Source organism: Chlorocebus sabaeus, chromosome 21, assembly GCF_047675955.1.
Source record: "Chlorocebus sabaeus isolate Y175 chromosome 21, mChlSab1.0.hap1, whole genome shotgun sequence".
NCBI lineage: Eukaryota > Metazoa > Chordata > Mammalia > Primates > Cercopithecidae > Chlorocebus > Chlorocebus sabaeus.
Window position 1 is genome coordinate 32,100,978 of NC_132924.1, and position 25,194 is coordinate 32,126,171.

The 25,194-nt window shown below is 34.8% G+C and overlaps 1 pseudogene; it reads right to left on the minus strand.

The window, feature by feature from the left end:
- Positions 1–836: 836 nt before the first annotated feature.
- Positions 837–24,944, minus strand: LOC119618209 (putative C-mannosyltransferase DPY19L2P2; annotated as a pseudogene).
- Positions 24,945–25,194: the final 250 nt, after the last annotated feature.

Consider the following 25,194-nt stretch of genomic DNA (forward strand, 5'->3'; position numbering starts at 1 on the left):
AGCTCTTCATGCTAAAAACTCTCAATAAATTCCTTGGAACGTATCTCAAAATAATAAGAGCTATTTATGACAAACCTACAGTCAATATCATACTGAATGGGCAAAAACTGGAAGCATTCCCTTTGAAAACTGGCACAGGACAGGGATGCCCTCTCTCACCACTCCTATTCAACATAGTGTTGGAAGTTCTGGCTAGGGCAATCAGGCAAGAGAAAGAAATAAAGGGTATTCAATTAGGAAAAGAAGACGTCAAATTGTCCCTATTTGCAGATGACATGATTGTATATTTAGAAAACTCCATTGTCTCAGCCCAAAATCTCCTTAAGCTGATAAGCAACTTCAGCAAAGTCTCGGGATACAAAATCAATGTGCAAAAATCACAAGCATTCTTATACACCAATAACAGACAAACAGAGAGCCAAATCATGAACGAACTCCCATTCACAATTGCTTCAAAGAGAATAAAATACCTAGGAATCCAACTTACAAGGGATGTGAAGGACCTCTTCAAGGAGAACTACAAACCACTGCTCAGTGAAATAAGAGAGGACAGAAACAAATGGAAGAACATACCATGCTCATGGATAGGAAGAATCAATATCGTGAAAATGGCCATACTGCTCAAGGTAATTTATAGATTGAATGCCATCCCCATTAAGCTACCAATGACAATGGGAAAAAACTGCTTTAAAGTTCATATGGAACCAAAAAAGAGCCCGCGTTGCCAAGACAATCTTTTTTTTTTTTTTTTTTTTTTTTTTTTTTTTTTTTTTTTTTGATACAGAGTCTCACTCTGTCACCCAGGCTGGAGTGCACTGGTGCCATCTCAGCTCACTGCAATCTCTGCCTCCAGGGTTCAAGCAATTCTCCTGTCTCAGCCTCCTACTCAGGTTGGGACTACAGGCATGCACCAACATGTATTTTTAGTAGAGATGGGGTTACCACTAGTTGGTCAGGCTGGTCTCAAACTCCTGACCTCACGTGATCCACCTGCCTCAGTCTCCAAATGTGCTGGGATTACAGGGATGAACCACCACGCCCAGCCTATATTTTAAAGCTTTATTGCATGAACTTTTTAAAAAGAATAATACCTTGCATTTGCATAATTTAAAATGAATTTTTATATGTTCATTAAAACTCATCAGTAGCATACCTTTCTTGGTAACACCTTGTTAAAAATGTTGTAATATTTGGGGTGTTAACTGTAATAAAACTGAATTTCTTAAAAACAGAAACAAGAATTGAGACTTTTTTCCTGAATGGTCCCATATTTCCAAGTGGCCTAGATTACTGAAAGTAATTGAAAATAATAGTAATTATTATGGGTCATATAGTATGTTAAACACTCTTTTCAGATTATCTCATTTACCCATCATCAATAACTCTATAAGATATGAGGCTGTTTTTTTTTTTATTTTACAGACAAAAAAACAAGTGAGGAAGGTGGATTAGCAGTTACAGTAAAAAAATATAAAATAAGTTGACTGTTTCTAAGTAAAAATTTTGACTTTCAGATTAAAAAAAAACTAGAGCAAAAACTCCTATTCATAGAGAAGGAGAAAAGAAACATTCATACCGCTTTTTCCATGAAGTCAAATTCGGGAGCGCAGGTGTATATTAAAGTATCAAAATCTGTATACCTTAAGATTCTGGCTGCTATAAGATCACTCAGGTGAATCTGGGAGAAAATAAAGTAAAATGAATTAAAATTACACAAATGACTATAGCCTATAGCCAGTAATACTTTATTGATGTAAGAAAAACAAAGTTTATAGAGCAGATAAATCCAATGTATTTAGACATCCCTCTAAGAAAATAAAAAACTACAGTGAACCAAATATACAATGTGCTGACTTCTCAAGATAACTGAAAATAAAGAGAAATATCATGAAAAATGAAAAGTAGAAAGAAGTCAGGAAAAAAGAGAAGATGATAGTGAGTTAAAATCAATATCTGCTGAGAAGAAACCACCATGTAGTACATTTTATAATAAGACAACTTATGATGAAAAACTATTTTACTTAACCTCTTTCAACATATATTGTAGATCATAAGTTTTCTGTGCATTGTCACTTTCACAAAGCCTCACAGACTGATTACAATATTTGGTACTTCTTGATGTTTTACAGACATATATTCAAACCACTGAATATGAGATCTGATCCTCATAAGAATTACCACAATTATACATACCACTTTGATTTTTGACTTAGCTATTTGATCTCCAAGACTAAAAATAGATACCAACAACCAAATCCAATGCAGAACTTCTATTTTTCTACTGATTATTTACAACCTGCTCTTGGTGAGACAATTATTCTTCCACAGCATCCTCAGAAGTCCAGAAAAAGAAAATATTTGGCAAGTAAACTCTTAATTCAAATTATTTTATAGGGATGGAAATTATCTTATAATAAGTTTGATGACTATAAGCAGTTTTCATTCAATTATTTTTCCTAATCTACCAGTACTCAAGGATAATTTAGAGTTGCACTTTATTTTTCTAATTTAGAGTAGGCCTGGTGACTAACAGTAATGTAACCAAACCACTATAATTTCAGGTCTTCCTCATAACTGTCACATAAAGGAAGTCACTCAGGACTACCAAGGAAGCGTGTGTGTGTTTTGTTTTTTTTTTTAAGATTTGTAGGGCAGACATGGTGGTTCACACCTGTAATCTCATCACTTTGGGAGGCCAAGGCAGGCGGATCACTTGAGGTCAGGAGTTTGAGACCAGGCTGGCCAACATGCTGGAACCCCATCTCTACTAATAATATAAAAATTAGCCAGGCATGGTGGCACGTGCCTATAATCTCAGCTACTCAGGAAGCTGAGGCACAAGAATTGCTTGAACCCAGGAGTTGGAGGCTGCAGTGACCCAAGATTAGCCACTGCACTCCAGCCTGGGTGACAGAGTGAGACTGTGTTTCAAAAAAAAAAAAAAGATTTGTAAAGAGGTGGGGGTCAATGTGAAGTAAGGCAAGAAACATAATCATGAACAAACTTAACAGATATATAAATAACTTAAAAGGTCTAAATAAAGTTTGTCATAAGACATACATAATAAAGTTAAAACCAATAAAAAGGAAAGGAGAACGGGGAAATGTGTCAGACATACCAGAGAACAGCAGCAACAAATAAACTAATAAACCACCATGCAAAGCTAGCAATAAATGGCAAATAAATGCTTACACTTAGAAATTTTATTTAATATAAACATGTTGCATGTTATATTGCATAGAGATAGCATTTGACCTTTTAGAGAAGTAATACTATAATCCCTTGCCAAAGTACATAATTTCAGCATCAAACAGGGCCCTAATTGGATACTATTAAATGAGGTAAATTTCAAAATTGATTATTGTATGATATACTCATGTATGCTTATTTCTAAACAGAAAGTGCTAGAAATAAAAAGTAGATTCATGCATTGTTTTCTATTCCCTAAACCAGTTACTTAAGCAGGGACTTAGGCCTTGAAGAGGGTTACTCTTTAAGACATTAACAAACAGAAATACCACATGAGAGATGCTCTGCATGTATTTCCTAGAAAATAAAAAGATCAAAATTTTTTTAACATTTTCTTTTTATATAACAAGAAAGGCCTTAAAACATCATACGTTGATTTTAGTCCATAGTTATAAATAAATAAAACAATAATGAGATTTTAAGGGTTCTGTATTTTCAAAGCTGAGGACGGCCTCCCATATATATGTTATCATCTGCAATAAATGGATAACTTATGATGTAAACAACTAATTACTTGCATTTTAACTGAAATAGAAACAAATAACTACTTAACAAACTTGTTTAAAGTTAGTTAAAAAAATTTTTTTCCTAAAAGGCTAAGTCAGCATTCACGAATATTCTTTCTTTTTAGTGGGTTGCAATGATCACTGACCCGCAAGACTTTATTATTGACTCTGCCAATAACTTGTCTAGAGACCTTAAAGAAGGCACTTAGCCTCTGTGAAATGAAGAGACAAGAATAGATGGTTTCAAAGTTTTCATTCAGCTACATATTTATAAGAACTTTTATGTTTTAACTATAACGTACTTACATGGTCTGAAACACCCAAGATTTTAGATGTCAGAAATTTCAAAATGATTGTTCCACACCACCAGGCACTACCTTGAATTAGCTAGAAAATAAAATAGAGGTCCAGTATTTAAAACTACAAATCACCCAGTTAAAGGATTCAATTATATCTATAAATGACATGGAAAAATTTTAATTATGTGAGGTATAAATGGTGAAGTTTTTAAAAAAAGTTCCTTTAGAAAATCTTGTTTAAAAGCAAAGAATTAAAACTGACGATACTGGTATAAAATATATAGCAACACTAGAATTCTACATATCCTAAATCTTTTGTTGTTGTTGTTGTTTTATCTTAAGGAGTGAAAAGGTTAATAGAAAAGAAAGAAAGAAGGAAGAAGAAAACAGCTTCCGTACAGAGACAGAGGGAGGGGGATTTGAACAAAGAGAAAACCCTGTGTGCGTCAGAAAAGTGGCTGCTTATACATATCCTAATCTAAAGGAAGTTTTAAAAGCTTACTTCTTTTTGATTTCTGTTAAGAAAAGGGGGTGTTTATGTGTTTGTTTCCAAATATTATTTCTCAGCTGAAAATCCATTTTCCAAATATTATTTCTCAGCTGAAAATCCATTTTTCAAAACACTACCTTAAAAGTTCTTCTACCACTCCTGTGGAAATATATGAGCCCATCTTCAAGAAATAACAGTTTGAAATGTGAAAACTTAAGCTTTTCTTTAAGAAAGAGGAATATGAACTAGAACTGGCAATGAGGCTTCTATTTTGTTGTTGTTGCTTATTTTTTGACTAGCCTTGATTAAAAAGAGAACAACTGTATACTTCTGGTTAGCCTGGGGAAAGTTACAGCAGCCTAAATTCAAATCTTTGCATATCATCAACCAACAAGTAGAACAATACAACCACATATATAGAAAAAAGGTAACAGTACAAACTTCAAATCACCTATGAATCAAAAAGGAAGCAATGAATATATAGAGTTATACCTCAAGTCCCTGACCTAAGCCTTTGCAGAGAATGAGCGGAGACCCACAAAAGGATAAAGAAGAAAAAGAAAGACAGGGGTCAAAATTGGAACTAAAAAAACCCAAGAAAGAGAAAAGTCCACCCTATGTGTAAAAAGAGCCCTGGGAGATTGGCAAATGGGAGTACAGAGCAGGGCCTAAGAGTGAGTAGGGACAAAAACACCGATGTCAGAAAGGCATAATTTCTGGAAAGAAAGGAGGATAAAAAGGGGAGTGCAAGAAGGAAAAAGTATCCAGCAGGAAAAATGAGAAGCCAAACCAAAAGACTATCCATCACTACTGCCATCACGCACAAAAAAAGAAAAAAGTTATTCATTGAAAAAAATCACACTATGCTACATTTTCAGAAGAGGTTTGCACTTGGACTAGAAAACACAAAATAATAGATGAAAAAATGCTATATAAATATCCAAAGCTGCTTTAAGAAGATAACAAACATGAAAGTCAAATATTTCAGCTAATGAAATCCACACCACTGAACGATAAAATCTCATAAAGCAGAAGAAAATTATGCAGAATTAAAAGTTGAATTAAATATCCTCGAACGAGTATTCAGAAATATTTAAAAAGCAATTTAAGCAAGAAATTCAAAAACCAAGAACAGAAATGGGGAAAAAATCAGAACGAAATAAAGAGTTTATTAGACATAGAAAGGGAATGGAAAAAAATGAGAACATTATCAAAAAATAAAAACGAAATCACAAGATGATTAAAATAAAAGAAATTCAAATAAGTTAATGAAGGAATTGAAGTAAAGGCACTAAAACAATGATGAAGAATGAAAATGATACCAGAGAAAGAAGTGAGAAGTATCAGACAAAGTGGCAGAAATGGAAGAAAGGCACATACTTACAACTGGAGCACCTGAAAAAAAACCCCACAGCAATGAATCAAAACTAGTGTTTAAATTATAATCCAAGAAAACTTTCCAGAAATAAAAGAAGACCTGAATCGGGTCTTCTTTGGAAAGGATCCAGGGGGTACCGGAAAAAATTAATCTGGTATGGTAAACTAACTCAAGACATCTTTCAGTAGAACTATGAAAAATGAAGAAAAATTCCTCCAGGCACAGAAGTCACATAATTTATAAGGGACAGAAGAATTTGACTAGCATCAGACTTGTTAAAAGAAACATACAAACCAAAGCAGTGGTGTAGACACATTTTTAAGAAACTTTAAAAAGAGAGAACCAAGTATTTTATATCTAGCCAATCTGTCATTCAAGTATAGAAGTTATTAAAAAAAAAAAGTTTCAAATATGCAATAATTGAGGAAATAACAGCAAATACAAAATACAAAACTAAGTTCCTAAATACAAAAAGTTTAAAAGAGAATCATATACAGAAACAAAGCAAATATAGTCAAATACACATAAAACTTACAACAAAAGTTTTCACATTATCTCACAAAGCAAAGACAGACTCAACTTATGCTACACGGGGAAGACAAAAACAGATTCAGAAAGGTGAAAAATAGAATGATGGCAGCAACATGGCAGGCAAATACCATTTCCATATGGAAACTAAGGAAGACATTTAAAGCAAGGATAAGAAGCAAATTCATGGCCTTAAAAGCTTTATCAATAAAAATGAGAGTGAAAATAAATGAATTAAATCCTTGACTTAAAAATCTAAATAAAGAATAACAAAATAAAGTGAAAAAAGTACACGAGAGGAAATACTCATGAGAAGAATAGTCTATTATATCTATCCCTCTGTGTATCTATTTTTCTGTTTTATATTTCTTCCCTATATTCTAGGATTCCTTCTTTCATTTCCTTTTTGTTTTCAGAACTTTTTAAAATTTATGTTCAGGGGTACATGTGCAGGATGTGCATGTTTGTTACGTAGGTAAACATGTGCCATGGTGGTTTGCTGCACCTATCAACCCATTACCTAGGTATTAAGCCCAGCATGCATTAGCTATTTTTCCTGATGTTCTCCCTCCCCCTACCCTCCCCTGACAAGCCCCAGTGTGTGTTGTTCCCCTCCCTGTGTCCATGTGTTCTCACTGTTCAGCTCCCACTTGTAAGTGAGAACATGCAGTGTTTGGTTTTCTGTTCGTGTATTAGTTTGCTGAGCATAATGACTTCCAGCTCCATCCATGTCCTCACCAAGGACATGATCTCATTTCTTCTTATGACTGCATAATATTCCATGGTGTATATGTACCACATTTTCTTTAGCCAGTCTATTATTCATGGGCATTTGGGTTGATTCCATGCTATTAAAAAAGAGCTCACATAGCCAAGGCAATCCTAAGCAAAAAGAACAAAGCTGGAGACCTCAGGCTACCTGACTTCAAACTATATTACAAGGCTACAATAACCAAAACAGCACGGTCCTGATACAAAAACAGGCACATAGACCAATGCAACAGAATAATAAAACCACATATCTACAACCATCTGGTCTTCAACAAATCTGACAAAAGAACTTCAATTAACCATTCTTTAAGGTTCTCTGCTAGCCACAAATTATCTTAATTTTCCTTGATTGCAGAATGTCTATTTCCCCTTCATTCCTAAAGGAAACATCCACTGGATATGTAATTCACCTTGACAAATGTTCTGCCACAACCTTCTGGCCTCCTTAGTTTCACATGAGAAGTCTGCTACAATTCAAGTCAGTTTTGCCCTGTAGGTGATGTGTCATTTCTCCGTAACTGCTTTCAAGATGTTTTTCTTTTCGTTTTAAAAGTTAACTTATAATGTATCTTGGCACGGATTTATCTGGGTTTGTCTTACTTGGGAATCACTCAGTGTCTTCACTCTGCAGGTGTGTCTTTCACCAAATTTGGGGAATTTTTAGCAATTACTTCTTAAAATACTATTCAGCCCCACTCTCTTTTTCCATTCCTTCGAAATTTTGATGATACAAATATTAGATCTTTTGTTACTATACCATAGGTCTTGGAGGCTCTGTCCTTTTTCCTGTGATTTCTCTTTCAATTTAGATTGGGAGATTTCTATTGTTCTATCTTCAAGAACACTGACTGCTTCCTCTGTAATATTCACTCCACTACCAAGTCCATTTACTGAATTTTAATGTCAGTTATTGTATTTTTCAGTTCTATAATCAACAAATTCTTCTTTAAAAAAACAAAAACAATTCTTTGGTGAGATTTTATAGCCTTTTCATTTGTTTCCAGAGTATTTAAAACTGCTCATTGAAGTGTTTTTATGACTGCTTTAAAACTCTTGTCAGATAATCCCCACATCCTATTCATCTCAGTGTTGACATCTGTTGATTGTCTTTTCTCATTCAAGTTGTTATTTTCTTCATTCTTGCCAAGATGAGTGGTTTTTCTCTTGTGTGCAGTACATTTTTTTATATTATGTTAGAGACTGTGGATCCTATTTTAAATTTCTATTTCAGCAGACAGTCACTTTGTTTTTAGGTTTATCACGCAAGTCCTGGCCTACTTCTGTGTGCTATAGTTACAATGACAGTTTACTTTTCAGAGCCTTTGCAGTGCTAGTGCTATTCTGGTCATCTTGATTCATCTGGTGCCCTGGTACTCTGTCTCTGCCCCAAATCATGCTGCTGATGCAGGAAGAATGTACTTCCCAAGTCCTGTTGCCATGAGGTGGAGGGTGAGAGACACCAGTATTGTGGGGTAGGGGGTCAGTAGAGGGCAGAGGGCTCTTTCTTGGGCTGCCTAGTCCTAGCAGGGCACCTGTTAGATCCCTGCTGCTGCTACCTGAATGGTCAGCCTCCCTGGAGGGAACAGTAGATACCAGACCCACAGGATGGAGAGCATTTCCCTGGACCCTCTTTCTGAGTGTCTTCTGCCACTGGATAGAGTTTCAGGAGATGGCAGCCTATGGTGTTTTTCTGTGAGTTCTGAGGTACCTAACTAGTCTGCCTTTCTATAGCATTGGGCTGGGATTGGAGCTATAGTTATGAAATCATGATTTCATACACACACATGTGCACATACGTGCAGTGAAAGGGCCTAGAAACAAGGACACACTGGTAGTAACGAGTGCACATACCACTCAGGTCTTGGTTTCCAAATACCATTCTCTCCTAAAAATAACCAGGGCTCCTTGGAAAAATGGCTAATTCCAAGGCTAGCACAAGGAAAATCAAGAAAAGCCTGGGGCATTATAAAGTTATAAAGACATGTCAAAAAGACATCCAGCTTAGGGACATTCAAAATGGCTAGGCCTGGAACTGATATTTGTGTATAACATATGGTTTTTCTCATATAGATAGACTATTCCAGCATCATTTAGTGAAAAGTGACCTGCAAAACAATCTTGCTGAAATTTCTTTGAATCTGAACATCAACTGGGGAGAACTGCATTACATGAACCTTCATACACATAAATGGGTTTTCTCTATTAATGTCTTAGAATTTTTAAAATAAATTTCCATACAAATACTATATGCATTTTGTTAGATTCATTCAGATCCTATGCATTTTTCTTTCTAATATATAACGCATATTTAAAAAAATATGTTTTCTGTTTGTTGCCAAAGAATAGAAATGCAATTGATTTTTGAATATTAAACTTATACCTAGCCATGGTATTGAGTTCTTCTAATTCCTAATAATTTGTCAATTATTTTATTCTTTCTAGGTAAATATTGATACTATAATAAATTTTCCTTCTTTCTGTTTCTTTCCTTTTCCTATTGTTTACTTTTCTTGCATTACTAGGTTAGTTTGGACTTTAATAAAATGTGAAAAAGCACATTTATCTTTATGTGGATTTTAAGTAGAATACTCTAAGTACCTTATTATCGGTAAGGCTAATGACTGCTGAAGAATTTTACTGGGTTGAGAAAACTATTATTTCTATTGTGTTACATTTTCATTATAAATGGGTGTTCAATTTTATCAATTTTATTTTCTGCATGTAATGGGATGAACATAAGATATTTTTGTCTCTTAATCTGTTAAGTGTGATAACTTACATTTTTGGATTTTCCAGAAACATCTTTGGATTCCTAGAATAAGCCAGTTTTATCCAAATGGATTATCTTTATCATAGACATGGCTGTTCTTGAGTTACTAATCTCCTACACTTTTGTGTGTATGAAATATTTTTAATCGAGGTGAAATTTTGAATCTATGTTCACGAGTAAGAATATCCTTTTTCATACTATCCTTATCTGGCCTTAGTACTGAGCTTTAGATTATCTTGGAGGTTCCACTTCCCTTCCCGTAATGATTCTCATGCCTCATGGCACATACAAAGTTCCCCTTTGTAAATTTCAGCATGAGCTCAATTCAATAATTACCTTGCCACCAAAAACTGGAGTCTCCCATTAAACAGTGAATGTGCTTCTATTGACAAATTCTAAAGCGAATCACTTAGATCTAAAAATACCTTGTTCAGGTTGTGTGTAATAAATACTTATCTTTGCCAAAGATATACAGAGCTAAAAACAGAAAATAATACCTAGGGAGGCTTAAAAAACATGTAAGCTGAACATTTGGTTAAATCTCAACTTTTGTCTCCTTCGATTTTTTTGTTTCTTTGATATTCTTGAATTTAAAACTTAGTCAATTCATGTTCTTTCCAGTCTGCTACTGAAAATGTTGTTGAAAAATGAAGACAGTAAATTTTCCTTTGAGTGCAGCCTTGGCAGAATTTTTTTGATGTTTATCGACACTCTTCTATTTATTGTCATTTTTCAATAGTTTGCAACTGAAATTCTCACCTCCTTTTGAGTTACTAAATTGTTCAATTTTTCTGAAGTGAAAGAATTATATATTATAAGTGTAATATTGATATGTGAATTCCTACAAAGCCTGCATGCCTAAGGACAGGTGGCCTGGGTAAAGAGTCAAATTGGTAGAACGAATAAAGAATAATAAAAAGACAAAAAAAGCATCATGTCATCCATTCAACAACTTAGTGGACAAGTCTTTCTATATTTTCACCATAAAGGATGGGAGAATGCCTCCAACAAGGAGAAAACAGCAACTCCTTCCATTTTGTTCTCTTGTATTGTGGGTTGGAACCTACTTCCTCAACTTGTAACATTTCCAGACTTATCCTCTCAATATATAACATGTAAACATAACAGTTCATTTCTTCTGTCACCCAGCGTGGAGTGCAGTGGGGTGATCATGGCTCACTGTAACCTTCCTGGGCTCAAGCAATCCTTCCATCTCAGCCTCCTGAGTAGTCGGGATCACATGCTCATGCCACCATGCCCAACTAGTTTTTCTACTTTTTGTAGAGACGCGGTTTTGACATGTTGCCCAGGCTAGTCTCAAACTCCTGGGCTGAAGCTCTCTGTCCACGTTGGCCTCCCAAAGTGCTGTGATTACAGGCGTGAGCCACTGTGTGTGGCCCAGGGTTTATTTTTTAATGGAAGTACATCACAGATCAGTGAAAAAGAACATTGTCTGTCTCATATTAAGAGAATTTAGGAGTTGCACTACCTGCCTAATAACTTATTTTACTAGGAAACCATGGAGGTAACATGAACCATCCATCTGCATATTTGGGAAGAAGCCAAACAAAAATTAGGTACTGGCTGAGTTCAAATTAGAAGGGGCTGGGAGACTGTAAGGAAAATGTTAAAGGGATAAAAGTAATAGAGTCTAAAGTTGGAAGCAGAAGGAAAGAGAGATACATGATGGATAGATGCAGAGGAAAGAAAAGGAGAAAGCTGGAAAGAAACTATGAACTTGAGTTATTTTGAAGGGAAGGTTAATTGAAGTTAAAGAGAGAAACTCAAGACAAACAAATGTTAAAAAGCAAGGCTGTGTGGATACAGCAGGATGAAACATAAAGGAAGAGTGGCCTGGAAGTGAGTTGTGAAATACGTGCGCTGACTTCTTGAAAATGATTTCTAGTCTTTGCTAAGGACTATTTCCTTACATATCTATCTACCTTAGATAGTAGCTATTTTAAAGACAGTAGTTATTTATTAACTATAAATCATTAGCATTTTAAAGAATATTAACTGTGTTCAATTTACAGAAATCAAAAGTAGAATTTAAATAAACTGCATTAAAAACATTGAATCTTACCCAAAAGTTGAGTTCAGATACTCCCAGTTTTTAAATTTTACTTCTCTTTAGAATTATTGCCTAAAATGCATATAAGGGAAAATGAAACAATTCAATTAACATTTATATTTTGTATAAATGGTACATTTCAAAAATTACATAGCCACCCTGTTCCACATCAGCTATCACCAGCCATTTTCCTCCATAACTGTTTATTTTTCAAATTTTGGACATGGCAATTTTCCTTAAGGTGAGAGTTAAGTGGTTTGTGTGTCAAAAAGCTGCCTCTTGAATCAAGTTATTTCCTCACTTAGATACCCTGGCCATTTTCTGCAGGATAATTCCTCTACAAAGGTAAATGGTATATGAGCATATGACAGCATCCATGCAAGTCTGTATGTGAGTTATCCAGCAACATTAGTGAACTAAACTAACATGAAAATCCTTCCTCTCCAAACTGCCAAATAAAATATTTAAACATGTTTAAAAAAATGTATACTCATGTGAAAGAGAAGGAACTTGTGATGCTAGAAAAAAGGTGAATTTTTAAAAATACAGTATTAATTAGCAGAGAACCACCACGCCTGGCAGTCTTTATAAAGGCCTGTAGAATAAGGTTACAACAACAGGCTTGTATTGTAAGGGGAGGGCAGCAGAAGAGGCCTTTGGTCTATGCAAGGTAAGAAGTTGGAATTGAGACTAATACACAAAGCTAGGGTCCTCAAAAACTACACCTGCAGTGCTATGGACTGAGTATTTGTGTCCACCTCAAATTCACAGACTGAATCTTTAATCCCCCATGTGATGTATTTGGAGGGTGGGCCTCTGGGAAGTAACTGAGTCATGAGGGTGAAACCCTCATAAATGGCATTAGGGTGCCCGTATTACAAGAGACTAGACAGCTGATGTCTCTCTCTACCGTGTGAGGACACAGCAAAAAGGCTTCTGTCTGCAAACCACCAAAAGGGCTTTCACCAAGAACCAAATCAGCTGGCACCTCGATTTTGAACTGCTCAGCCTCCAGAACCGTGAGAAATAAATTCCTGTTGTTTAAGCCATCCTGTCTGTGGTACTTCTGTTATAACAGCCCAAACTGACTAAGACACACAGTGAGTAGAAATACTTCACCTACCATCTCTATGAGTTGATAGCTTATTTGTTTATTCCCAGGTTTGGGGTGAAAACAGTGCTCTCATGAGAAACTGAATTCTTGGACTTGCATATTATTTAGATTTGGATTCGAATTTTGTATCATTTAGTTGGTGTAGAAATTCCCAAAGTGAGCCAGGATTACTAAACTTCCAATAGGAAAATATAAACGTATCAGATTATTCATTGCAACATGGTTTGTAAATGCAAAATTTAGGAAACAACCTAAATGCCAGACATAGGAGAGTGACTGAACGACAGTAAATCCACAGTAGAACACTAGGAAACCACCAGAAAGAATGAGGAAAATCTCTATGAACTGATATCCAGGATAGGTTGTTAAATGAAAAAAAAAAGTACAAAAGATTATCTTTAATATAAGAAGAGGAGATGTAAAAAATATACACGTAACAGTTATTAGTACTCAAAAAAGTCCAACTAAATGAGTCAACCAGAAAACTAATGAGATTTCTTACCTACAGGGAATAGGCAGTAATAGGGTGAAAAGAAAAGTGGAGAGAATGGGCTGGAAGGAATAGTGGGGAATATTTTCTGAGTATAATTTTATATATATATATTTCTTCCTCATTGAAACATGGTAATGTTTCACCCAAAGTAACTAAAATCAATCAGAATGAAACTTCTGCTTCTGTACAAGTTTGTATAACAGGAAGGAGCCACATTTACTTCCTCACCCTAAAAAACCAAAATACCAAGCAAAATAGATTACAGAGACAACGATGAACAATTATATGCCAACAAATTAGGTAACTTATAAGAAATAAATTTCTAGAAACATACAACCTACCAAGAGTAACTTACGAAAACACAAAAAAACTCAACAGACCTATAACTAATAAGGAGAGTAAATCAGTAATAAAAATTTTCTCAACAAAGGAAAACCTCAAACCAGATGGCTTCACTGGAGAATTCCATGAAACATTTAAATAAGAATTCATGCCAATCCTTCTCAGGCTCTTCCAAAACACTGAAGAGAACACTTCTATACACATTTTATGAGACCAGTATTACTCTGATACCAAATCCAGAAAAAGATACTACAAGAAAACTACAGGCCAGTATTTCTGATGAATATAGAAAAAACCCCCAAATACTTCTATTAAAAATGAGCAAATGACTTAAATAAACATTTCCCCAAAGAATACAGATGCCCAACAGGTATTTAAAATGATGTTCAACATCACTTATCATCAGGGACATGTAAATCAAAACCACAATGAGATACCACCTCAAACCTGTTAGGATGGCCGTTATAAAACAAAACAAACCAAAACAAAACCAGAAGTAACAAGTTTGGCAAAAATGTAAAAAAATTGGAATGCTTATGCACTGTTGGTGGGAATATAAAATAGTGCAGCCAAAGGGCACATCAGGTAGTCTACATAGAAGAGTTTGCTTCAGAGTGCAGCAATATTAGCCATAAACTAACCAGTACTTTAATTCCAGCTAACAAATCTTAAAAGCAAGGACTGGAAAGATCAGCCTATGTTCAAGTAACTTAACTGCATCACAGAAAAAAGCTCAAGAATATTTATAGGAATAAGAAAATATCCAGCAGCTAACAAGGTAAAATTCACAAAGCCTGGCATTCAAGTAAACATTGCCAAGCATGCAAACACTCAGGAAAACACAACCCCGATATGAGGAGAAGAAACAATTAATTGAAACTGACACAGATGACAGAATTAGCTGATGGAGGCACTGAGGCAGTTACTATAACTGTATTACACATGGTGAAGAAGTGGTAACAGAGAGAGAACATTAACTAGAGACACAAAATACTTCAAAGATCCAAAATGAACTTTTAGATACGAAAACTACAATGACTTAAATGAGAAATACACTGGATGTGATTAACAACAGGTTAGATACCACAGAAAAACAACCAGTGAACTCTTGAAGACACAGCAATAGTAACTCTCCAAAATTAAATAAAGAACAAAAATAAACATAGGCTCCATGAACCACTGAACAATTTCAAGCAGCCCAATATGCATGTAATGAGAGTCCCTAAATGAAAGTGAGGTGGGGAGGCAGAAATATATTTGAAGAAACAGTGGCCAAAATTTTTCCAAATTTGATAAAAATTATAAACCTAAAGATCTAAGAATTTCAATGAATCCTAAATACAAGAAACATAAAGAAAGCTATAGTAAGGTACATTATATAAACAAACGGCTCAAAATCAGTGGTAAACAGAAAATCTTATCTCTAGCTGGGAACAGTTAGAGAAGTAACATATTATTTACAGACGAAAGCACAGGGATGTCAACAGATTTCATAAGAAAAAAATGCAAACAAGACAAGTCAAGCAGCATCTCTTAAATTCTTAAAGAAAATTGCTGTTAACCTGAAATTCTACGCCCAGGAAACATACCTTTCAAAAATGAAGGCAAAATAAAGACTTCATGACCAGGTGATTTGCACTAAAAGAAACATTAAAGGAGGTCTTTCAGACAGCAGGAATACAGTAGGTCAATCTGGCTGTACACAAGTAAAAGGCACTGAAAATGGTAACTACAGGGTAAATATATAACATTTTAAAAATTTCAAATACTTTTAAAAGGTAATTTACTGTTTAAATAAAAACAAAAAGTTATTGAGATTTCTATATCATATGTTTCAGTAAAATGTGTGACAATAACATGAAAAAATTTAAAAATGCACTTTATCAAAATATGTGGGACGCTGATAAAGCAGTGCTTGGAGAAAAGTTTATAGCACTAAACACCTGTGTTTAAAAAAAAAACAAACAAGAAAGGTCTCAAGTCAATGATCTAGATTTATACCTTTTATAAAAAAAAGAAACCTAGAAAAAAACGGAGACAAAAACCCAAAGTAAGCAGAAGAAATGAGGCAATAAAGATCGAGTAGAAATCAATGAAACAGAAAACAAAAACAGTAGAGCAAATCAATGAAACCAAAAGCTGGTTCCTTGAGAAAATTAATAAAATTGATATACCTCTAACCAGACTGATCAGAGAAGAAAAAACAGAACACAAACATCAAATGCCAGGAATGAAAGAGGAACTATCACTACAGATACTATAGATACATAAAAGAAAGAAAACATTATGCCTTTGTCAATAAATTTGACATCATAAATAAAATTTTAAAATTCCTTGAAAGATACAACCAAAGTTCACTCAAGAGGAAATGGATAACACGAATAGCCTTACATCTTATTAATGAAATGAAACTTGTAGTTAAAAAACATTCCTACAAAGAAAGTTCTAGATGGTTTCACTGGTAAATTCTACCAAATATTTAGGGAAGAAATCATGATTTTACACAAATTCTTCAGAAAACTGGAGAAGAGAGAACACTTCATAACTCATTTTATGAGACCAGCATTACCATGAAACCAAAAAAGACAAAGATGTCATAAGAAAACTATGAACCAATTATTGTCATGAACTTAGGTGCAAAAATTATAAACACAATTTTAGAAAGCTATATCCAACAAAAAATAATACAGCATGACCAAAGTAAGGTCTATTCAAGGAATGCAAAGATGCTATAACATTTGAAAATCAACCAATATAATGCAGCACATTAACAAAACAGAAAAGAGAAACTATATGATTATATCATATCTTCAAAATTCATTTTTGACAAAACTCAGCAAACTGAACAGAAGGGAACTTCTTCAACCTGATAAAGGGCTTCTCTGAAAAATCCTGTAGCTAACACCATTACTTAAGGAGAATAATTAAACCAAATTTATATTTCAAAATGAGCCATTTAAGACATTTAAAAATACTAAAATATGTGAAAGAATGACACAAATCAAAATTAGAAAAACTGAGAAATGAGCTGACAGAAATCAAAGAATTTGAAATAAAACAATAATTTCAGACATAAAAATTCAAGCAGAGGGAATATGAGGAAATGAACATAACAATAATAATGCCTTAAGAGGTATAAAAGGTGAACAGAAGAAACTTTTAGAAATAAAAAAAGAAATAAGATAAAAAGTATTCAAAAGAGAGTGATACGTTTATAACGTATCAAAACTTATAACACTTTTAACGGCAACCCTTTTGGACAGAAGTAAAACAAGTACTCAACGCAAAAAACAAAAGAGACGGCCAGGTGTGGTGGCTCACACCTGTAATCCCAGCCCTTTGGGAGGCAGAGGAGGGCAGATCATCTGAGGTCAGGAGTTTGAGACCAGCCTGGCCAACATGGTGAAACCCTGTCTCTACTAAAAATACAAAACTTAGCTTAGGTGGTGGGTGCCTGTAATCCCAGACACTCGGGAGGCTGAGGCAAGAGACTCGCTTGAACCCAGGAGTTGGAGGTTGCAGTGAGCCAAGATGGCATCACTGCACTCCAGACTGGGCAACAAGAACGAAACTCTGTCTCAAAAAAAAAAAAAAAAAAAAAAAAAAAAAAAAGAAAGAAAAAAGAAATGAAAAAGAAAAGAAAGAAAAAGTAAAAACAAAAGAGACAAGAATTTTACATAGGGCCAACTTCACTTTCAAGTAAAAGGTGACAAAACAAACTGTGACAAACACATCAGAATTGAACGAACTCTCTTGTAGAACAAGACTAAAATAACCAAGATAACTAGGAGATAACGACATAAAGACTGCTGATAAATAAATGTGTATTTGTTCACATAAAAACACGAAATAAGGTTGATAAGGCAGAAAGTACAGTATGCAATACTCTATGTTCTGACAATATAGATACAGAATTAGTAAAAAAAAAAAAAAAAAGCATTAAGACAATGAAAGAAGGATATGCAAAAAATTCTTTATTTCTCATAATCATATGCATGGTGCAGTACAGCAATTCTCACGTATACACTTTGGGAGAAGGCAAATGGATATGTGATATTCTATCATCCATAGGCTTCTTGAGACCCAAGAGAAACAAAAATACAAATACAGGATAGAAAGAGTTAAGTAAAAACCCTATATTCTTGAATTTGATTTGGAAATTCAGAATTTGTGAGCTAGTTTACCATAAATGCATGCACACACACACATACACACACACAAATTTTCATGGCAGATTTTTAAAGAAAGAGAGAGAGCCTGCACCCTATGATATTTCCTAGCTCTGTCCACTAAGAAGGCCTAGAAACAATGACCTACTCAGTAGCAGTGAGTATCCTTGGGTCCCTGACTGCGGTCTTAAAACACCATTTCCCCAGTGAAGGCGAGGAGGGTGTCTTGCAGGAATGGCTTCCTCCAGGTTTCGGGCAGGAGTCCACAAGACAGACCTAGAAAAACCTGTCATACATGACACAAGTATGCTATCAGACCACAGGGTCACGTCAGAGAACTCAGGAGAACCCTAAAGAGGCTCCCCTGGTCAACAAAGAAACAATCTGAGAATGAGTAAAGATAATAATTTCAATTAACTTGAAATACATCAAAAATGTTTAAATTCCTATGTTCCGAATGAAACTTAAACACACACATACACAACCCAAAGAGCCCACATTTGGAAGATGACAGGGAATCAATTCATTATTTGTAAAACTTGCAAATAAAGAGGTAAATCAACACCTACTTAACTTTTCCTAAATGAACGCTAGATGACGGATTAGAATGTGACCACTTTGCAATCCCTATTGAATTAACTGATCCATCATAAGGCACTGAGGGCTAGTACCATAAAGAGAGACATTATGTGCCTTTTGATGGAAGAACAATACTATAGATTTGCCAAAGTGATCAAGCGTGAAACAATCCAAGTTTCAGATCCAGTTTCTAATACATTAAGCTATACCATGAGACAAAGGAACATGCTTAGCTACACCACAAGAACTCAAAAAGCAAAATCTGGACCATGAAATCCTCCACATGTTCTACGACTCCAGTTCTTCAACAAATAAATTTCATGAGGATAAAACCAGATAGATACCGCAGGAAACTTGTAGCTAAAAAGAGAAACTTAAGTAACGAAACTATAAAGGAATGCTGGAAAGTTACTATCATAGCATTCAAGACAGTCATTATTGTTTTAGGGCAGGACAAGGGAGTGCTTTGGGACGGGTCACATGAAGGGCTTCTACACTCATTTAGAAAATTAAAATTTTGATATAATGGTAGTTTAAGAATGTTTGCCACATAATACATAACACAGTCAGCCCTCCACATCCATAGGTTCCAATTGCTGCAGATTCAACCAACAGCAGATAGAAAATATTTGAAATAATAATAATACTACAACAGTTTAAAAAGTACAAATGAAAATACAGTATACAACTATTTGCATAGTATATACATTGCATTGGATGTTATAAGTAATCCAGAGATGATTTAAAGTGTATAGGAAGACGTGCATAGATTATATGCAAATAACACACCATTTTACATAAGAAACTTGAACATCTGCAGATTTTAGTATCCACAGGGGATGGGGGTGTCCTGGAATCAATCCCTGCAGACACTGAGGGGAGACTGTACTCATCAGTATTAGCCAGCACTAAGTCAGCACACAAAACATTTGCTTTGTGCAGTTTTTATCTGTACTATATCTCAAAATAAAAAATTTTCATTAAAAGAGGTAGATGAGCACACTATTAGGAGTTCTCTACTCTGTAATGGTGAAATAGTTTGGCAAAATGTTGGAAAGAAAGAGCATTTTCTGGGGGGAGAGAAAGAGGAGGGATTAATTACTATGAAGGAAAAAGGATATGGAAAGCAAAAATGTTAAAACATAAGGGCAATCCCAAAAGATTAAATCACTGCACCATACATGGAAAAGTGCTGTATTTTGGCATTACTGTAGTTGGTACCATTTCTGATCAGTGTGGCGATGGGAGGTAGAGGAGAATATTCTAGGTTCTGGCTTATAGACATCAGAAATATGACTACAGTGTAATAGAACTGATTCACTAAACCACCCTTCCAAACACACATCCAAATGAGTGTCATTCCATGTAGTTCCTGTGAGCAGGCTACACACTTATTCTAATTCTCTTGCCATTGCTCAAAGTAGTTTGGAACTACACTTTCTAAACTGCCTTCAGAAATAATTTAGTTATAGGTGCAAAATAATTGGTCTTATGACTTTACTGTCACACCATCGTTTGAGCAAGATCTGTATTTCCCAGCCCAATTACACAAAATATTCACAAAATTTTGGTCATTTCCAAAAATCAAATCCACTCTGGAAAGGCAAAGATTTGCCATCAGTGAAGACATTCTAAAGAATGTGCCGTATCTGTGAAGGAAACTCAGAGGAGTTCCAAAAATGTTTTGGGCAGTGGCAGTGTCACTGCAATGAGTACTTAACCTCCTCAAGTGACTTAGGAGAAAGAAGTCATATTTATCATAAAATGGGATATGTTTAAAGTAAGTCTTATTACTTTATAATAATTTTCCAATATTTACTTGCACAGTGTCTTAAAAAGAAAAACTTCATACTGTAATATTTTTCAAGGATAAGACAGATAAAAAGGTTTGCTTGGGAAGAACTGTGTCAAGTTGAATGATAATCAGGAAAGGGCCTATTTATTCTGTTATACCTGTTTTAGACAGGAAAACATGCTATTTGGTAAGTTAAAAAAACCAACTTTATGAACTAAACACTTACCCACGTCATTAACAAAGATGAAGAATAAAAAGAAGATAAGTACATTAAATTTTCAAACATCGAAATGAAACTAATGATAACTGAAATCTGAAAAAAAGTGAAAAAAATACATTTTATGGTTATTACATATATTGGCATAACACATACTTTGTAGGTATATAGCCATTTCTAATGCAAATTTAGTTGCATAAAGATGACTCTTGGCCAAATGATAACAGACTTTCAAGTCACTGCTAGATTCTAAGTATTAAAATTCAAGACTATAAACTCTATCTGGCAGAATTTAACTTTTTCTCCATCTGCTGCTTGGAACAATGAAATATAAGTCTATGATTTCTATTGTTTTATCAATGGAGTAACATAACAAGAAAGATTTAGTTGTAAATACCAGTTTTATTAATCTTATTTTTGTTAGACTTCTGGACTTCTATTATTTATGAAGCTTTACTAACTTTTTATGTTTTTAAGGAAGCTAAATTTGGGACTTAAGCCAAAAACATAATTGCAAGAATATAAAATTTCAGTTAGAGTGTCATTCAGGCAAAATGCTAAAAATCTCATGTCTGAGAAAGAAAAGGCAGTTTTAAAAGTAGTAATAATAATAAATAAAACATAAAAATAAAAGTTTTAGAGAGCAAAACACATATACAGTCTACTTGAAACTATAATCTGTTATAATATGACATCTATAATATACATTTCCAGTTTTTCTTCTGGATATCACCAATAGCATATGTATTAAATGTTACCAAAGAGGAGGTACCCTATAAAACAGAATCACTTTGATTTTATAAACTCTGAGGACCTATCTTAATATTTGACTTATATATATTAAAAATGTTACCATGTTCAGATAAATGATCTCCTGAAATTTGCTTGGTTTAATGCATCCCACAACATACATGGGAAATAATGACGCTATCTGAAATAATATAAAAAAGCAAAAGTGAGAAAAAGTATAGAAAACTAACACTTTACTATTCACAGGCAAAGTAAATATAAGAGGAGGGCTACAGTTCTAATAATGGTAAGTAAAGGAATTTGAACCAACCTTCCTTCCCACTAAGAACCAGAATGGCTAGGAAAAATATATAAATATTTTTAAAATATGTATGAAAGCCACAGATTATTAACAAAGCAAAAGAGGAATTAAAAAGATAGATGGCAATCTATAGTGATGAGCATGACGTTTTGGGCCACTTTTCTCCCAGAGGTATCTGCCAATTTCAACAGAGGCAGATGCCTGCCAGCTGAGAGGCAGTTGGGAGACCAACAAACTGAGCAGGCATTTCAGGAGATTCAGCAGTCAGAGTGCACCAAGAAGGGTGCTTTAGTTTGGAGTTTCAAAAGGCCATACTATAATAGTGAACCAGAAATTAAGCAGCCCTCAGAAAGACTGAAACCCATCTATGGATCATCTCAATCTGATTGCATGAAGGTGGTTCAAGATTTATTAGTGCTTTTTACTTGCCTCTCCAATTTTTCATGTATAATGTCCAGCACGAAATCAAAAATAACCCAGCATAGATGGAGATAAGACACTATCACTAACACAACAAATAGATCCACAAAAGATTTAGATCAGGGACCAGCACATTTGCTATATAAAAGGCCAGATAATAAATATGTTATGCTTTGTTGGTCACATACAGTCTCTTGTATATTCTTTTTCTATTTTTGTTCTATAACCCTTTAAATATATAAAAACTATTCTTAGCTTGGAGATCACTCAAACATTTGTCTGGCATAATCAGATATGTCTTTAGTTTTGCTTCAAATGTTCAAGGAAATAACCGATAGGATTGAAAATTCCAGGAGAGCACAGAAGTCATAAAAAAAAAAAAAAAAAAAAAAAATGGGCCAGGCATGGTGGTTCGTGCCTATAATCCCAGGATTTTGGGAGGCCAAGATAGGAGGACTGCTTGAGCCCAGGAGTTCAAGAGCAGCCTGGGCAAGATGGTGTTACCTCATCTCTACAAAAAACTAAAAAATTAGCCAGGTGTGGTGGCACAATAAACTAATTTTAACCTTAATCTATAAAAAATACAATTAAGAATAAAATCTTAAAGTACTCCCAGAAAATAACAAATAACATTGAATTATCCCTCTGTAAGCATGAAATGCACACATACAAACAAAACTATATACATTAGTAAAGAAAAATAAAAGCCTAGTATATATCCAGAGAATGGCTAGAAAATCATTACAGCAACACCAAACTTACCCAATAGCTTCTTCTTTTTTTTTGTTTTTGAAACTGAGTCTCGCTCTGTCACCCACGTTGGAGTGCAGTGGCGTGATCTTGGTTCACTGCAACCTCCGCCTCCCCCGGGGCTCAAGCAATTCTCTGCCTCAGCCTCTCGAGTAGCTGAGATTACAGGCACCCGCCACCACGCCCGGCTAATTTTTTTGTATTTTTAGTAGAGACAGGGTTTCACCATCTTGGCCAGGCTGGTCTTGAACTCCTGACCTTGTGATCCACCTGCCTCAGCCTCCCAAAGTGTAAGAATTACAGGTGTGAGCCATCATGCCCGGCCCCAAAGAGCTTCTTAGTTGCATCATTACTACTGGATTAATAAATGTGCTTGCAATGAAGTGACGCTCATTAAAAATCTATTCTACTCTGTTGGCATGTGCAAATAATGAAAACCATAGAATAATGTCTGTGTTATAACCTGAAAGGGGCCAACTATTATGAAGTAAAGCGGAGGGAATACTTTAAACATGCAGCACCAATTGAGCTGGGGTTATAATTTCATTCTTTGTAGGCTACTGGCAGCATGAGACTTCTTAGCAGAATTTCTCACTTCCAATATAGAGTATTATTATTATCATCAGTATTTATTATGCAGGAAGGAGCTCTGATGGAAAATCTTAGTATCATGAAATTTCATCAAAATTCTCCATTTACTCTCTGCTTTCCCAATTCAGTTTCTTGGTACTAGTTACATAGCTGCTTTGGAAATAGGATATTGGCTCAGCTCACTTAAGCAATGATGAGCTTTATGATTAAAGCTCGCAGAAATGGTGCCAGGTAAAATTCTACTCCACAGTCAAAACAGCCAACATTTAGCTGGATTAGAAGCAGAACGTCCTGCTGTGAAGAGTAGGATTGGCCCTTAGCATGCTGTGTAGCTTGGTACACAGAATGATTCCCAGGACAAAAGGAAAATCTATAGGTAGATATATACAGATACTATCTCAAACACCAAAAATAACATTTGTGAATAAATATAATAGAAAAACTCTTTCACATGTTGAGCCTTAAAATCTGTCAAACTAAACACAGTAAAATAATGTGAAATTTTATTATTTCATAAAAATCATACCTTTAAGTAAACTTTATTCCCTATTTTGAAAATTTTTTAAGCCATAAATGCCATCATATTTAAAAATTTCTATGGAAACAACCAAATACATCTTGCATTCAACTTAATTAATATACACAAAGGAATATAAATCATTCTATTACAAAGACATATGCACCCATGTGTTCACTGCAGCACTGTTCACAATAGCAAAGACATGGAATTAACCCAAATGCCCATCAGTGACAGATTGGATGAAGAAATGTGGTACATATACACCATGGAATACTACACAGCCATAAAAAGGAATGAGATCAGGTCCTTTGCAGGGACATGGATGGAGCTGGAGGCCATTATCCTCAGCAACAGGAACAGAAAACCAAACACCACATGTTCTCACTTATAAGCGGTTGCTGAACAATGAGAATACATGGACACAGGGAGGGGAACAACACACACTGGGGCCTGCTGGGGGATGGGGTGGGGAGAGCATTAGGAAAAATAGCTAATGCATGCTGGGCTTAATACCTAGGTAATAGGTTGACAGGTGCAAAAGCCACCATGGCATACATTTACCTATGTAACAAACCTGTACATCCCACACATGTACCCCAGAACTTAAAAATAAAAATTAATTTAAAAATTCTTCTTACCTGTGTAAAAAGAATAAACTAAGCAAATTGCCAGGGAAGCATAAAAGCCACATTGGAAAGACAGAGTGCAACGAAGGGCCTTCTATCATTGCTCGAGGTCCTCAATAGAGAGAATTGATACCAATAAGTTTCACCCTGAAAATAGTCTGTCCCTAAAAAGAAAGACTAATTGCAAACTGATAAAATCTAAATTATTCCATTACCATTACTATTAATACAACAAAATATATAGTTAACTTTTTAAAGTATACTAAAAATAAACTGAAATACTACAAGGCTTGCATGAAGCAATCAAAATTAGAGTTTTAAAAATAATGTTGTAATTTACCATTAAATATTTTAAATACAAAAGCTCATCTTCCTCTACATATGCATGATATTAGAAATTTAATACTCCAGCAAGGAGGTCAGAAAATAGGACATGGCATTGCCCCTGCACACCTCAACATGCTT